Below are 18,092 nucleotides of genomic sequence, written 5' to 3' on the forward strand. Positions count from 1 at the left end.
ACAACATTACAGAGATGAAATCCTTAGACCTATTGTTGCGCCCTTTGTGGTGCTCCATCATTTGACTTTCCAACACGACAACGCCCGCCTACACACTGCCAGGATATGCAGGGACTTCCTTGAGGAGGAGGATATTCCTGTCCTCAACTGGCCGCCGTATTCACCAGACATGTCACTCATTGAACACCTCTGGGATGTTCTGGATAGGCGTGTCCGCCATCGGGTTCCAGTTCCCCAGAACATTCGCCAAAGGCGAGTGGCACTCCAGGAGGACTGGGACAACATCCCCCCAGCCCACAATTGACAACTTGATGTCCATGCGTCGCCGGTGTACAGCTCTACGCGTGGCTAATGGTGGTCACACGCGTTACTGACGTCTGTGAACTTGGCCCATTGACCCCCACTGTCCTCTTCCTGCCATTACTGCAGGGCTGTTGCTTGAGAATTGATTAATATTAAAGCTGAATTGTTCAGAAATATGTCCCATTGTTTTGGGATATGTACTATATTTTGTGACATAAAAATAACAGAAAATATTTGTTCGTGCGTTTATATTTTTGTTCAGTGTAGTAACACTGAAGTGTCATGTGATCTAGATGATTCAGACCTTAATGTGTGTACTTTTGTCATAACTCTGTTCGCTGCGGAACTCGTCACACGACGAACCCTCTGTCGCTTCCACTCCTCACTGTGACGTTGATTTCGTGTTATCTTCTCTCACACTCCTTAGCAGTTTCACTGAATGTTGGTAATTTTGACAGGAAGGTGTCCGCACTAGTCTCCCCAGCAGCCGTCTCAACTAAACTTGGTGGAAGTAGAACACAGGAAGTCACTTCAGCTGTATGACTGACATTAAAGTCTGCAGCAGGTTAATACTGGGGCACATGTCTAGTTGGATAACTTGGGTACATGGCAGTCATTACACCATGTATCGTGGGATTGATACCAATCGCCTCCTGAAAACAAGTGTATTATATCTTTAATGTTCACATTTTCAAATTGGTGTTTAAGAAAGAAGAGTTTCAAAATGATGGAATACTTGATTTACAAATATTTTGATCACATTCGGGATATTATTTTCGCAATGACATGTGAACTTGGGGCCTCCGTGGCTCAGTTGGTTAGCGCTCTAGCGCAGCGTAATGACCTAGGAGTCTCTCACCAATGCAGTCGCTGTGAGTTCAAGTCCTGCTCATGCTGGCTTTCTCTCCGGCCGTATGTGGGAAGGTCTGCCAGCTACCTGCGGATGGTCGTGGATTTCCCCCGGGTTCTGCCCGGTTTCCACCCACCATAATGCTGGCCGCCGTCGTATAAGTGAAATATTCTTGAGTACGGCGTAAAACACCAATCAAAAAAAAAAAACAAACAAAAAAAACATATGAACTTGTACAATCCAGTGCTGGAATGCTGAGCTAGTCAACAGGCAAGCATCTTACACCACTCGTCCTCAAAGAGAGCAAAATAAGAACTCAGTTTACATGTAACTAACACACTTGTCATACCTGATTTCTGTAACGGGGTTTTCTCCACTCCATCTCAGTCACTCGTTTTGGCTCTACCCTTGTTTTCGCTCCATAGTTATTCCATTCACAAGCCTAGATGTGCCAGCTTAATAAGTCCATCCTCGCGTCCTGCATCCATGCCACGAGGGGTTTTCCTCAACAAGATTATTTACATCTAATTACAACATTTGAGAAATGGTATTTTGAAAATAATATCTGCTAACTTACAATTATATAGTAATGAAATAGAATAAAGCGAAATAAGCGCAAGAATTAAGCCTTACAGATATTCACAATAAAAAACTATGACCGTTTAAAATTATATGGTTAAACCTTAGTTTGGAATAAATAAATCGTATTGTCTACATAAGTAAGTGTACATGTGCATACATGCATACTAGCATATGAAGTAAAATGTAATACCAATAGCGAACATCATTGGTATTAATGGCTGAATTTGTTGGTGGTCAGGAGGTAATTGTGGATGGTTTGAAATAATTTAATGTTATCTAAGAGTACCAAATCTTTAGATCCATAAAGTAACACTTTATATAGGTATTTGGAAATGAGTGAATCAGCCAAAAGTAAAGATTGGTGAAGTTCTGGACACATGATTTTTGCTATGTCTACAGGAATATGCCTGTAAAGAATGTTCAATTTATCAAATTTTGAGGTTAGAAAACATTGTTGGCTGAAAAACGATGAATTTCTGATGGTAGAGGGTAAGTCGTTCCAGTCTTTGTCGTTTGTGGGAAAAATGAGGATGAAAAGATATGTATCCTACATTTAAAGAGGTGACGATCATAACGGTTTCTAAGCCTGTACGAATGGTCAGCATCATTATTCCTGTCTGACTTTTCCTCTTTTAAACTTAAAAATAAACCACTTTAGGCATATAGTTGTCATGGCATGTGTGTATTCATTCCTCTAATAAACTACATGTGCACTGACACATTATGTACAGAATTGACAGCCATGGAAGAAAAATGATCAGTTTCAAGAATCTAGCATACATGTAAGTGTAATGTGTTGGAATATTGCCCTTGTGAAAATGCGACCCTCCTCCACCAGGTGTCTGTTTCTCCACCAGAACATAATATGCTGTTCCTGCGACACCTTAAGCAGTTTTTGTTGTAGTGTCTGGCCCAGTGTGGCATGCACCTCCCTGGGTAGCTGTAATTCTTTTTTATGTTTCCAATGTCCTCACATACAAGTTGAGAAAATAGACAGATACGCACGGCTTTCACGTCCTATTAAAGGGTTTTGTCATGTGAATCAGTATGTAAAAGGGATACTAGTCTTTTCTTAAGCCCCATCCATGGAAACACTGCCTATAAGCATTTCTATATCAATCTGGATTCATATGTTTACTTTGATGTTGACCAATGTGGAATTTTCTGGAATTTTGAAAATCTGTTTTGCTACCCCACTGTATCACTGTAAGTGAAATTTTGCAAAAAGTTGCTAAAAGGCATGTCCTATATTTGTAAGTTTATTGTCAAATAAGTTACCTATCTCTTGATATATATTTTGACACTTTTGGCCTTGAACTTACAGCACTGTTGTAAAGAAGAAAATCTTTTTAAAATCCTTAATTTTCTTAAAGTTTGTTATTGGAAAATGTTAAATACTTGAACATTGGCATTTTTTTCATTTTTCTTGCAGATATACACGAAAGCTTTCCAAAACATTTAACCTGGTTGAGATATTTTGAACAGTATGCGCACTACAAAGCTCTGAACTTGATGCTTGAGTTACCAGAATTGAATTCCTCCTACTCCAAAGTTTTTGCAGTTTTTACTCCAGAGTCAAGCCCTAACTTTGTGTGTGAGGTTGAGAGGTGTTAGGAGTTATGTTGGTGCGGGGGGGGGGGCGAATTATTGATTTTGACAAAAGTTGGCTGGTGTGATAGAATAGAGTACCCCATTACAACTACAACGAGTGTAATTTTGTGTATTTTAGGGTGTAAAATCTTTTTTGGCTGCCAGCCTGCCATATTTTGGTGTACAGGTGCATGCTTGGTATGAAAATGATGGAAACTGTCTAATCTTTGGGCAGGTACGAGTTTTAATGATGAAAGTTTGAAACTCTGGGCCAGAGGTCACAAGGAGACAGGCTCACCTGATGAGGCTGCGAGTGACATCCCCTTGGCATGGCTTAACCCCAGTGAAGCCACATGATGATTGACTTCATGAACAGTCATCAAAAGTTCACGTCAAGGCTTTTTTTTTGTTCGTGAACTCTTCTTGAATGACTACACTGTCAATCTATTGTACAATTCAAGAATAATTCGTGAACTATATATATATACTCCAGTCATGGCTTAAAAATCCTGTAACTGTTCATGAACTGTTTTTGAACCACAACACTGAGTTTACTGTACAATTCTCGAGTAATTCATGAACTATACTACAGTCATGGCTTAAAAATCCTGTAACTGTTCATGAACTGTTTTTGAACCACAACACTGAGTTTACTGTACAATTCTCGAGTAATTCATGAACTATACTACAGTCATGGCTTAACAATCCTGTAACTGTTCATGAACTGTTTTTGAACCACAACACTGAGTTTACTGTACAATTCTCGAGTAATTCACGAACTATACTACAGTCATGGCTTAACAATCCTATACCTGTTCATGAACTGCGAGGGCTAAATGGCCAAGAAATCCTTGCAGAGTTCATGAATTGAGCACTAATTAGCCAGTTATACATCATACAAAATCCCTGAACAGTGCAGTAACGTAATTTTATAATGTAAAAAAAAAATAATAAGACACACAACGTTTTTTCTCAAAACCCCTTTACTGCATATTGCTTATTTGTACAGAATGAAATACGTTAATGAATTTTCTTTTCTCTTCGAAGTACTTTCTGAATGTTTTGCAGTTTGTCATTGAATTGTTTGTGGGTCAGTTTTAGGCTCTTTTACCTTACGCAGCGTTCCAGCAAACTAAGTTTAGTAGGCTCCAGGGGAATACGGGCCACATCTCCTCTTTTAGCAGATCTTTTTCCGCTTATGGAATTATTGACAAATTCATCTTTATCAAATAGCTTGAAAGTTAGAAATTTTAGAACTTCCCTTTCCACTTTCATGTATACAACCGTCGTCATAAGGATTTCGTTGGCCTCCGTGGCTCAGTCGGTTAGCGCGCTTGGGCAGCGTAATGACCCAGGAGTCACCCACCAATGCGGTCGCTGTGAGTTCAAATCCAGCTCATGCTGGCTTCCTCTCCGGCCGTTATGTGGGAAGGTCTGACAGCAACCTGCGGATATTCGTGGGCTTCCCCCGGGCTCTGCCCAGTTTTCATTCACCACAATAAGTGAAAGTGAAATATTCTTGAGTACGGCGTAAAACATCAATCAAATAAATAAATAAATAAATAACTCCTAATAAAATTTTAATGAGCACCGCAATGGCAACCCTCATTGAAAAATTACGGATATTATTTCTCTAATCCACATGTATGGGCCGTATTGACGATTATTGAAATGTAATATTAAAAAATGGTTGTGTGAAAAAGTGTCGATACTGAAAAATCCCAAGATGGCATAGCAAACAATTCAACAGCGTAAATAACTGAATCTTGAGGAATTTATGCATGCATAAAGTTTCCTTTGATTTTCTCAATATAAGCGTCAAGTCCGACATTCCTATACCATTCGTAGTCCGTAAAGGGCGTTCCAGGTCGATAATCGCAAGATCCATTTCCAAAACAACGTTTAACACCAACTCCCGAAGACAAAGGTATGGGGGAGGCTTGAGAGAGTTGGGCCACTTTTCATAAATCTGAGTGAGGTTTCTTTCCTACAGATGACACAACAACTCTTTAAGTGTTTATAACTAGAGAATGTACTAGGGTATTTTGTCATACTAAATATTTTAACTTCATGATAAAACTTTTGAGGAAAAAACGTAATTTCCATGACTTGGCAGATCGGTCCAAGTCTCTCCGGGGGTGGTGAGAGTTGGGCCAGACTCGAGGAGAGTTGGGTCATTCAGCAAATGGTATGGGATACATGAGACATCAAAAATAAATTCCAACAAACATGTTTTTATTTTCCTTCAGCGAATACATGTAGATGCATGACACAATATTGGAACGTGCATTTAATTATAGAAATTATCAGTAACACTAGACTACTGGCTTAGCATCCTTAATCAATGAAACCGCGTATCCTCAAAAGTCAACAAAATTATAGGCTACACTGTGAACATTGCAAGTTAACACATTTAGGCAAATGTCAGACGAACAATACTTCTTAACAGTTACAGTAAAAGTAAGAGTCACCCTGACTATAATTAGGCGTCACCATTTAATGTGGTGAAACATGAAACTCCCATCGATTGAAATCACAGGGAAATTGCAGCTTGCCTTCCCGACGAGCGGTGCCGCCAAGACGTTTAGGAACAGGGAGCTTTCTGATCACATCACTCTGTGGAAAGGAGGCCCTGTCATTCTCATTGATCATGAATGTAGGAATCGTATTTAGGCGACTAACCTCTCGCTGCAAGAAAACACCTTCGTATTCATCATTGCCAACCACATCCACTCTTGCAATGTAATGTGCAATGTTAGACTTAGCACCCTTAAACTGCACAACAAGAAAATCACCCTCAATAATTTCGTCATTTAGATCCGAGTCAATTTCAGTCTCGCTACTGTCCCTTAAACTCATGTCATCACTGTCATATTCACTTGATGTTGACGGTGATTTTGAGCGACATGCCATCAAATCTGCTTGGAACAAAGACTTCTTCCCTTTTTGGTTTACATTTGTTTTAGCCTTACGCTTCTTACTCGCCTTTTCGGCCTGAGCTGCAGCTATGCCGTTGCAAACTGGGGTGTCTGAGGATTCTTGTAGAACCTTTCTTTCAGCCCCTGTTGGTAGCCTTTCGGGGCCCAGCTTTTGGGAATGGAACAATATCAGCAGGTGAGACATAATGAGATGGTCTTGGCGGGGGAGCTGGTGTTGCACTTGGACCTGGCTGGGAAGCTAGTGTTGCACTTGGACCTGGCTGGGGAGGTAGTGTTGAACTTGGACCTGGCTGGGGAGGTAGTGTTGCACTTGGACCTGCCTGGGGAGCTAGTGTTGCACTTGGACCTGGCTGGGAAGCTAGTGTTGCACTTGGACCTGGCTGGGGAGGTAGTGTTGCACTTGGACCTGGCTGGGGAGGTAGTGTTGCACTTGGACCTGTCTGGGGAGGAGCTAGTGTTGCACTTGGACCTGGCTGGAGAGCTAGTGTTGCACCTGGCTGCGGAGCTAGTGTTGCACCTGGCAGGGGAGCTAGTGTTGCACTTGGATTTTTTTTTTTTTTTTTTTTTTTTTTTGATTGGTGTTTTACGCCGTACTCAAGAATATTTCACTTATACGACGGCGGCCAGCATTATGGTGGGTGGAAACCGGGCAGAACCCGGGGGAAACCCACGACCATCCGCAGGTAGCTGGAAGACCTTCCCACATACGGCCGGAGAGAAAGCCAGCATGAGCTGGACTTGAACTCACAGCGACCGCATTGGTGAGAGACTCCTGGGTCATTACGCTGCGCTAGCGCGCTAACCAACTGAGTGTTGCACTTGGACCTGGCTGGGGAGGTAGTGTTGCACTTGGACCTGGCTGGGGAGGAGCTAGTGTTGCACTTGGACCTGGCTGGGGAGCGGGTGTTGCACGTGGTTCTTGTTGATCAGCTGGTGTTGTGTTTTCACCAACTTCAATATTCCGATCCGTCACTGATGATGCTTCAAAATCGACTTCGGAGAATACATCTCTGTTGAAGGGAAAAATTCCTGTAAACTGGAATCCTGATAAGATGTTCTGAACTGTGAGGCCGTGCAACTGGGCATGCGCTGTAAATTCAGGTATTTCGTATATTGTAACAGTTTTGCCTGGATTGGACCGCATCCAGTTTTCTATTTGCCCGGCAATATGCCGCCTTAAATGATTTGAAGCAGCACCTGTCCAGCGGCTGCAATTTGTGACTGGTGTGTGGGGGTATTGTTAGCAATACTATACCATTCTCTTTTGCAATGTCAATTGCTGCTAGTAAGATATGTGTGTCGTGGTTGTCCAGAATGAGTAGAACTTTTTTTCCTGACATAAAGAGCGTTTCGAGTTGATAATCGCAAGATCCATTTCCAAAACAACGTTTAACACTAACTCCCGAAGACAAAGGTATGTAAGAATTATACAAATAAGAAATAAAGCCGGTAACACACAAGAGAGAAGCGGTCATCAGTTTTCAATGATGCCGGGCAGACAATGAATATTCCAGGCATGAATTCCATATTAAAGTTCAAATTCGTAATCCGTGAATGAGTTCCATGTCAAATTACAGCTAAACAAGTATCTCAGTCGCGCTTTAATTGCAACTGTTCATAAAGGCATCATGCTGATGTAATTAGCATGGCTACCATTAGGTGTAGTCTCATTTCGCCTACTTCTTTTGTTTGAAATTAGAAATTGGAGGTAGGCGAAATGATAATCCCCAAGGTGTGAAGATAACCATTTAATGGGATTAAAACTCCAGGGTGTAATCCGATTAAACCTCAGGGACCGTGTGGACAAAAGAATGACCCAAAGATGGACGCATAGATCATACTAAAAAACATATTGTTAGGAATGTAATACATAAGAGTGGTAAATAGATAAGTGATAAATGATGACAGTTAAAAATTACAAGTGTAGCAAGAACGATGCTTTGTCGGCAAATTCCACCAATGTCAGTTGTTCTCCCTGCAACTGTTCTTTCAATCTTTGTAACTTCTCGTCCAGAGTCCGATAATCAGATTTTTTTCTGTTCAGTCGGTATTCGTAATTATTCCACACAAGAGTTACCCCACCTCTCGTAGTTGGTATGAATTCAAGCTGTGCTTGCACTGCTGCCATGATGTTACTTAATGATTGTCTCGACGTCTGCGATCGTATTTATTGTGATAAGTGAGTAAAGTTCTGCCAGTGTCACTCTGATGCAAACGGTATTCACCATCAAGACTTCAGTGAGCATTGCGCTTCTACTAAGTTCACTCAGCCGATGAGTGAGAGACGCTCAGTAGGAACCCATTAGGGGGCGTGCCCCCAACCATCTACAGGATGCCTGTCCGAAAAATCTGAAGTAGGCGAAATGAGACTCATAAAGGTGTGAAAGTAGGCGAAATGAGGCTAAACCCTACCATTACGGCCCCTAGCCCCAGGTTAAGCGGTATTAGATACAGTTTGAAAATGACAAGCGTTACAGACCCTAACCGATCAGGTTATGATTCAAAAGTAACGGACGATTACGTCTTCCCCGTTAATATGTAAAGATCTCATGCTACAAGAGGCGCCATCTATGATGTTACACATGACATACAAGATAGACGGTTACACTGGGCAACCAGCGCCATCTATGTTGTTAAATACCATGTACGTGATAGATATGTACATAGGAATGACGGCGCCGTCTATGTGGTTGATCACAATGCAGATCGCCACAGATTCTCAACGCTGTGTCCATACCTGCCAACGAGAGTGTTATACTCATTGTAAAATTTGAGGAACTTAGAATGAAGGCGTTTGATGGAGTATCCTTGACAAACTAGTTTTTGAACTAGCAACTTCTGACGCAGATTAAAGTCATCACAATTAACGCAAGATCTGACAAATGCTACAAGACGAGATATGTATACGCCATGTGCAGGACCCTTTGGTATATTGCTATCTAAATAAGGATAATTTACAATATCAAAATTGAAATTATCCCTTTTGTCGTAAAGGCGGCGTGAAAGGGGACCTTGTCCGTCTTTGTGCAGATATAGATCTAAATAAGATGCACCATCAGGACTATCTGTTGTCTCCTTTAAATCCAATGAAGGTGGATAGATTTCCTTCACCGCTTCAGAAATATGAGGATTATTTAACGCCAGTAGATCATCAATACACCGTTTGGTAAATGAAAAGGATCGAGCTTTAAAGATATTACTTTTAAGTAATTTCTGCATATAGTCGTATTCATATGAAAACAGGTATAGGTCTGCCAAAAGAGGCGCACAATTGGTACCCACTGGAATACCTATGTACTGTTGGTAAATGGTATCTCCGAATTTCACACAGATGTTATTAATGAGAAATTCAAATAATTCAATAAATAATGTAACATCCCATGAGTGGTAACCTTCATAAAAAGTAGAACTAAAGAAAGCCTTATTGCTTCTGACGTTAATGTAACGGTGACCTGTTTTAGTAAATACCGAGACAATTAACGACGATATTCTTTCAATAAGATCTTTGTGAAGAATCGTAGTATAGAGAGTAGAGAAATCCCATGTGGATACGTCTTTGTACGGTATATGCATATGAGCATCGAGTTCTTCTGTAAGACGTTTGGAGTTGTTAAGAATCCACATGCAGTTGACACCTGAATTTTTTGTTATGGCACAACAATACTTTTTCCAAAATGACTTTACTTCTTGTAACGCTCTCGTAAGTAGGGTTGACAAGAGTTTGGTGGTACAGCTTCTTGAACCTGCAATAAATCGAGCCTTGTATGGGGATTTATGCATTTTAGGAATCCAGTAAAGTTGTGGTATTTCTGTGTGACGGGTAGGTATATTTATGCGCCTTTCTTTAAGAAACGTTTTGTGTTTGTTAAATAGTTTCTCCAGAGGACATGTAGTAGCAGAATACGTGGGTGTCGTTGTAGATGCACATAGCTCTTGAACAAGAATTTGATAATAATAATTCTTGCAAATAAAGATGACATTATTAGGAGCCTTGTCTGCTACAGTGATGACAACTTTACTATGAAGGTCAGCGAGTGTTTCTTGCACAGTGGGATCCTTCAGAACCTGTTTAACTTTAGGTAGAGCATCAATGTCTAGACGGTGTATAGTTAAACTAACTTTCTTTTTGACAATCTCAAGCCAATCGTTAAGTACAGAAGAATCCACTTTCTCCCGTTTTGACCATTTTTTAACATACTCCTCAAGTGCCGAGATGATATTTTTTCTCAATGTATTTCCTGTGTGTAGTTGTGGGTGTGTTCCTGCGTGTAGTTGTGGGTGTGTTCCTGTGGGTGTGTTGACTCAATTCCTATAGATTAGTAGGAATTGAGTCAATTTAGTGAATCTCAAGCCTAACCTAGTCACTTTAACTAATTTCTCTAAATTGTAAATTCAGTACATTATCTACAATACCCCAGCATTATTCCATCCTGATATCTTAAAAGATTTCAGAGGCAGCTTAAAATTGAGGAACTGCGGCGTAAATCGTTCCCTGGAACGGGTAAACGCCACGTTAAAATTCGAATACACCCACCCCCCACCCCCACCCACACACCCCACCCCCACCACCACCACCACCGTCTGACAGATGGTCTTTGAGGTTTACGACAGTCAAGATCGAAGTAAAATACAAGATCAAAGGCAAAAGCAAAGGGAAGATCAAGATCAGAATCAAAACAGCCACAAGGGATTAGATAAAAGGTACTACAGATGAAAATTTAAAGTGAAGTATACAGTTGGAAAACAACTCTGCGGTCTCAAGACACAGCGTATAAATCGACGGGCATCCCAGAGGGAATTAAATAAAGGAATTAAAGGGAGATTTGCCGGGGATCACCAATCTTCCCAAGAGGAGGATCTCGAGTGACAGCGAGCGGAGCGAAAAAATGTCTTTTTCTTGATCTGAGGTGAGAACAGCAATCTTCAGCGCATTAAGCAAGAAGGATTTAGCGTTAAACTGAAGGAACAGAGACTATGTAAGTTAATGAATTATTTCCTCTGTATTAAACTATACGTGAGGGTTACGGTTAGGTAGAAATTTCAGCACATATACTTGTAAAAAATTTTTAACTGCTGAAAACGGCTCACCTTCTACAGCCGTGTCAACAAACCGGCTAAATGTAATTCCCCTTGAAACTTCATTTCACATGCAACAATGCTGATTTTCGTGGAATATTTGATGATTTGACTGTATATATGTGAATAAATGGACTTTACTGTTTAATGTTCGAACGATTGAAACAACTCTTTGGATCGTCAATTCTCCTGAATATTGGGACCATTCAGGTTGGGAATGTAGTTGGTGTTACAGATCGAATAAGTGCATCAAATAAACGATTGGAGTATTGAGAGTACATCATTGTTTCTGTAGTGCTCGAGTACTATCGAAATATACAAGGTAAATATCGGTATCATACGGTACTAATATATACGATTTTTTACCTCGGAATGGAAAGAGATTAACTGGTGATAAACAGAGAGTAGAGCAAACCCTGTGTTCTTATTCTCTGGAGGTCATAAGACTGGTTATAAATAATCCGCTACACTATTATAGGGTGACCCAGGGGCCACCCTGGCGCAGTGACCCAGGAGCCAATCACCAAAGCGGTCACAGTAAATTCGTCCAGCTCATGCTGGCTTCCTCTCCTGTCGTAGACGGGAGGGTCTCCAGGAACCTGCGGATGTTCTTTTCCCCGGACTCTGCCTGGTTTCCACCCACCATAACGCTGGCCGCGGTCATAGAAGTGAATTATTCTTGAGTACGACATAAAACACCAATGAAAGAAATAAATAAATATATGGCCATCGCAATACAATGGCGGCTAACAAGTATAATAGTTCAATATCCGATATTACCGAACAGCAGGCAACCATTGGGATGAACGTGTTGCTAATGGTTTGAGAAAATGTCGTAGTTTAGTCTAGCTCAGTTTTATCTGCGGTGTTTCGCAGTAAATCTAGGCGAAACAGGCATTCATACACCAAGCGTCAACCAATATGGACTAATTGCCAAAGAATTATTAGGCATATTGAGTACAAAATTAGGACAAATTCATAAAAAGAGAAGGAGTCCACAGTTTCCAGTGATGCTGGAAAGACACAAGAAATGTTCAAAGCGAATGAATGAATGCCCAAATGGTGTGACATGTTGTAGTGAAAAGCTGTCGATAATGAAAAAATGTATTTCAGTGGTGCTTTAATTACAACTGATCATTCATTCAGTGTGACGATTTATTTCAAAGCGAAGAATATACTGGCCCTCAGACCGTATTAAGCGGCATTGGACACATTTATAAAGCAGAGGGTCTGAACATTGTCCATTTGTTACAAGGCGAAACAAGTGCACGTGATATACAGGAGAAACTATAGTTGAGTGGGCTGACGATTTGGACTACACAAGTCTATAGTATATCAGGTACATTTACCATTTTACACTGAATCCACCATGTACATGAGTTTATGAATTAATGTAAAATTTAGTACGTTAAATGATGAATTTTGAATAAATGACTGCCAATACTTGAATCTATGCGCCGAAACAGACATTTGTATACCAGCTGTCAAGAAATAAGGGACTTCCAGGTCAATAATTGTAAGATTAATTCCTAAAACGACGTATAACACAAACCAGCAAGAATTAAGAAAGAATATAAGGTCAGAAAATAGGAAGGAATCGTGCAAAGAGAAGCAGTCAGCAGTCAGCAGTTTTCAATGATGTCGGAAAGACACAAGGGATGTTCCAGGCGACTGGGTGAAATCAGTATTTAACCAAATTAAGAATAGCCTGCCATACATTAGAATGAGGAAGATATGAAAATGTATCGCTCAACGATAGAATGTTAAGTGTGTGATAATGGAAGAGTGGAGGGTGAATTCCATTAAGCGCTTTGATGGCAACTGATCATATATCCAACGTAAACCTAGTCCCAGGTTAAGCGGAATTACACACAGTTATGAAGCAGAGTGCCAGAGATTCTGGACGCTCTGTCCATATTTACTTACAAGAAAATTATACTCATTGTAAAACTTAAAGGAGATCCCAGCGACTTTATTTTCACACTAAATGTTCCCAAAATACAATATTTACATTATGTTAGTCTGTAAACTACATTTAACAAATAGTATGTTAACTACTTTCATTTAAAAAACACATTAAAGTTGGACTTTCTGCCTATCTTGTCGACCGGGGAGCCCTGGCCAGGTGACGTCATGCCGGTAAGACATGCTGGGATTATGTATTTACAAGCACGGCAAAGCATTGCCGAATCCATGCATTAGGCCTACACACTGTGTGCTTTTCCAGAAGCTGTCGTGCGACTTAATCTGTAATTACCCCTACGTGTACACCGCTTAATTAGTAATTGCAAGGAAAGTAGTTTTACAACAAATATTTTGAAAGACAGGCTACCGAAGTTGTACTAGATCCTGGAAACACGAGTGTAGAGCATGGCGACTGGCCAATACGACGAACGACTGTCGCTTACATAGCGGCCACGTAGATGGCTCTCGTCTGGCTTGTCTTACACGAAATGAACCTTCGTGGAATTGTCACATGGTTTCGCTGTCCACAAAATATACATTTTTATAGCCATGTCGAGCGACACGAGAATCCATGCTGGCGAGCCAGTGGATTGCGAGTTGCAATGACGAGAACAGTGTGTCACTCAACAGCGGTGAGAGTAACAATGGAGATGATCTTTTATGTTTTAAATACTATCCGTGTTCCCATTACGGGCTTTATGGTGGGGTGTATCACGCGCGCACAGCGGCCATTTGTAGAGCAAAGGCTTGCGGCTCCTTACAGTTAGTGCCACAGTCTACTAGTTCAAACAAGCTAGTAGCTAAACAACTACTGCATTCCGGAAGTGAAAATCCGATCGTCTTTTCTTTTTCGTTTGGCTTTTCCGGGGGAGGGGGATATTATGAATCTCGTCTTTTGGCCTTTTCTTTTAGAGGGTACGGCTGAATTGCCAAGTCTCATAGGACACCGATTGAGTTCCCCGTAATCAAAGGGTCAAAACCGAAACGATCCCTCTCGTCGCGTGTGCATTTGTACAAATATAGATCCATATAAGAGTACCATTTGGAGAGTCTATGGTTTCCTGTTAATGTGTCATTCGTTAAAAGGATAGAAAACATGTATTTTAGTATGTATTTCAGTACATATACTACATACGTTAAATTTCGGTATTGGACATGGTGTATGTGGTATATAGCTCGGTCCGCTATTCCTTAACTTACGACAATAAAGTAATACTACTACTTCAGTACAGACGGCCTACGGCTGCCGCTAACTGAAAAAAAGCGATTTACTTCCTGTTCTAAAAAGGAAATCGACTTTCGCATTAATAGATGCGAAAGCTGTTTAGGCCACTAAACCACTCACTCCATGTCAGCATGGGATAATCAGTGCAAACTGTCAAGCACGGTCACCATCTGGCACTATGAAGAGTGTGCATGAGGTGGGAATTATCAACAAATGGTGATAAACATTTTACGTCTCTGCATAAGGTGTAAAATTCGTAGCATGACGTAGGGTGTCGGTGCACTGCTTGCAAAGTGATATTATTTTAGAAATATTCGCCTTGCCTGTATTAAAATATGACATGAACAGAATTGAGTATGGACACCCCAAGTGAACGCCACTGTCCATATTGTTAATCAAACGTCTACAATTCAGGACTGGAATTCTTGCACATTGATTTCAGAAAAACTGCCACAATGTAAGCTGAGCTAAGAGGAAAGCTGCTGTAAATATAAACATGGTAATGATACTGTTCTCGACGGCTCCCGGCAACATTTTATACAGCCGTTTTCTGCCTCCAGAACTCCAACAAAATCTAACCAACATGGCTGTCAAAGCGGTATAATGGGGAATCTGGCTGCACTGGTGAAATATGTGTGTATTATGACACACTTATTACATGGCGAATTTCATCCAATCAGAAATGGAACCCAAAGGACATATCTCAATGCAGGGAAGATACAAACAGATGTTGCAGGCTTTTTGCCTTTACTGAGAAATATGGCGAGACATACCAAAGCTTCTAAATCAGCCTTCCTTTATATTTCCCTGTTTTGGCGTTCTGCATAAGAGGGAATGCTAAGAGCTTTTCGGCCGTTGTCCGTATGTTATGATTTATGTTTGGTGTGTTGGCGTTCCAGTGAGGTAGCATTATAAATATATTAGCATTAATTCAAGTCTGTTACAAGTTAATGAGACAGAATACTGATATTGCAGCATAACCAGAGAATAAATCCCAGCTACTCAACCTGTTTTCTGAACATTTCTGAAAAGATAGCGATGGGAAGCGTGTCACATGAATACAGAGGAATTTACTCGCAGCTAAAACGTTTATTTGATTAGTTTTTTATTGTACACGTAGAACTTAAACCGCAAACAAACAAATATTGTCCATATATGTAAATTGATTTTATGAATACATAGTATATGTAAAGCATCTCCAGCCGCGTTCTTGTATCTCCCCCCCCCCCCCCCAACCCCACCCCCGATCGCATTTCCAAGGTAGGCCATAAAAGCTATTACAGTTTGCTGGATGTTAATACTTTGCAATTATCAGTCCGACAGGAAAACCTGCGTTTCTGTTTATCAGCCCTAGGGGTTTTGATTAGCGGGGGTGGGGGATGCATCAAACAGAAGGTGTAAATGAAAATCTGGTGTGTCCAGGGAAAGCAAATCATTATATTCCTGCATCAGTCACTGTGCTTGATTATTTTAGCCGGGATGTATTTTGTCTGAGATAGGCTTACCCATACACGTCATACAAAACGACAGAAAACATTAGAAGTCTTGGGCTTTTTTATGTTTCCCTTAAAGATCTGCTGTTTGTGATACGCGGGAAACGTGTACTGTGAGCGGCCTGGTGAAACTGCTGCGTGCCCGCGAGGAAGAACATCGGCCGGCTCGGTGGTTTGTTGTGTGACCCGCCTGGACATCCGTAGTTCCTATAAATCAAGGTAAGGCAACAGATTAACAACTACCGTCCATTTCACATAGCTTATGTGTGATCAGTTTTCGTGGGGTGTTGAATTCGTTCGTTACAAGATATTTGTTTGAGTGATTGATTATTTATTTATTTAATTGTGTTTTACCCGTACTCAAGAATATTTCACTTATACGACGGTTGCCAGCATTATGGTGGGAGGAAACCGGGCAGAGCCGTGGGAAACCCACGACCATTCGCAGGTTGCTGGAAGACCTCCCCACGTACGGCCGGAGAGGAAGCCAGCATGAGCTGGACTAGAGCTCACAGCGACCGCATTGACTTTGTGACCCAATTGGATTTTGTCCAAAACCTTTAAAAACAACCCACTCAGCCGATTATTCTGAAATCTGGTACACGTGTACAACAACCCAATGCCAAGAACTTGTCTTTTTCGGATTTTTGAATTTCGAAAATTTATACCAGCATACTTCTCTCCAAATATGTCACGTGAACGAAATTTCATGTTTTTTTTATTGTGATCTTTCTGTGGAGTTCTACGTAGGTTCAAAAGATGTATTCATATGTAGTTTTAGGAAGTGATTCGAAGTATGACATTAGTTTTTACCAAAAGTTATTACGAAAGAATAAAACGTTATACAACAATTCTCGTTTTTTGGCCTGTAGCTTGAAAGTCAGAAAGCTGAAACCTTCTGCAAACTGAGCTTAAAGAGCCCCTTCATAGATCTGTTGACAGATTTAATCTACGACCAATAGCTTTTTTTTTTTGGTGTTAGAGGTTTGGAGAAAAAAGATCAGTGGCCCGTGAAATAACAACGACCGGAGCCTATATAATGACTAAAGAAATTTTTATCAGATGGTGTCAGTGTCTTGCCTGTAACCTTTCAAGTTTTTAAAAGTTAGAATGCTGAAACCTGTACCACAATATAAGGATTAAACACCTCTAAAGAACTGGATCAAGATGTTTTTAATCTACGACCATTGGTTTTAAAGCCACATCTGTTTAAAGGTCTTAGAATCTTCGCTTCATAACTTTAGAACATTTAAATGTTACCCATCTAAATAACGACCGGCCCGGATAGCACAGTTGGTAGAGCGTCCGCTTCGGGACCGATAGATCCAGGATCAATCCTTGATCGAGTCACACCTAAGACTTCAAAAGAGGAAGTTGTAACTTCCTCACTTGGCGTTCAGCATGAAGGGGCTAGTGCAACGACTGGTTGACCCGTATCAGTATAATGGTTCGGGCGGGGCGGCTTACTTGCCTTCGGTAAGTCGCCTCAGTGAAGCAGCACTAAATAAAAGAGCGACACGTACATGCACCCTAAGGATTACTTCGTCGTCATATGACTGAAAAATTGTTGAGTACGACGTTAAACCCCAAGCACTCACTCACTCACTCTAAATAACGTATAGACTGCATGGAACTAGTAACTGCGGTTGAGCAAAGTAGAGGTAATCTATTCTAATTTCTTTGGCCTTTTTTTCCTGTACACGATTCCTGTCCGTCTCGGATTCAAATCCAGTGTGCTGTGTAAGGGCAAACGTGGACATATTTTCTGCACATTTTTTCATTTTCAATGTTACCTACGTTTACCGCCGTATAGCCATTAACAGAAAGCATCTACAAGTATTTTTCTAGCAAATGTGTTGTATGATTAAACTGAAATTCAGTATTCGTATTGAACATGCTTGAGTAAATGCACAAGTCATTTATGTATCTTGAAATCTGTGGAAATGCAATGATCACCCAATTTGTCACATGACAAATCAAAGTTTTTGAAATAAAAATATTCAATAAATATGAAACCTGATGTAGTTTCGCGTTGTAATCATGCATCTGGTCTCATTTCTTTTCTCTGA

The sequence above is a fragment of the Liolophura sinensis genome, chromosome 3 (genome assembly GCF_032854445.1).
Source record: "Liolophura sinensis isolate JHLJ2023 chromosome 3, CUHK_Ljap_v2, whole genome shotgun sequence".
In the NCBI taxonomy this organism is placed as follows: domain Eukaryota; kingdom Metazoa; phylum Mollusca; class Polyplacophora; order Chitonida; family Chitonidae; genus Liolophura; species Liolophura sinensis.